Source organism: Octopus bimaculoides, chromosome 3, assembly GCF_001194135.2.
Source record: "Octopus bimaculoides isolate UCB-OBI-ISO-001 chromosome 3, ASM119413v2, whole genome shotgun sequence".
Taxonomy (NCBI): domain Eukaryota; kingdom Metazoa; phylum Mollusca; class Cephalopoda; order Octopoda; family Octopodidae; genus Octopus; species Octopus bimaculoides.
The window spans coordinates 42,344,326-42,344,991 of record NC_068983.1 but is presented as its reverse complement, the minus strand read 5'-3'; positions in this window follow the sequence as shown (position 1 = coordinate 42,344,991).

Here is a 666-nt window from a genome sequence, read left to right as displayed (position 1 = left end):
TATATATATATATATATAAACACGTATGCATACATGTATATAGGTATGTATGTATGTATGTATGTATGTATGCATGTATGCATGTATGCATGTATGTATGTGTTAGAATTTACCCGTTCGTTTTGACATGGGAAATGACAGATTAACCATGCACTGAATGATCTGAAGGCAAAGAAACGAAGTTTTTCTTTTGAGGAATGCTGCCAAAATTGCAGTGCCTGCTTCCTTCTTTTAATAGAATTCGGAAGAACATTCACATTATAACTGAAGCTATCGAGCACACACACACACACACACACACACACACACACACATCACAACCATATTTAGTGTTTTTTTCTCTCTGCATTACCATGCTTGTATGCATACATAGACACACACCCAATCATATTTTCATACTTGTGTGTGTGTGTATGTTTGCATGTATGTATGTATATATGCATTCATATTTGTATGTATGTGTGTATGTATATATGTATGTGTGTATGTATGTTTGTATGTATGTATGTCTGTCTGTCTATCTATCTATCTATCTATCTATCTATCTATCTATCTATATAAATAGGTTTTGTAAAACAAACAGGAAAATAGAAATCAATACATTGGTATATGTGTGTGTGTTTGTGTGTGTGTGTGTGTGTGTGTGTGTGTGTGTGTGTGTGTGTG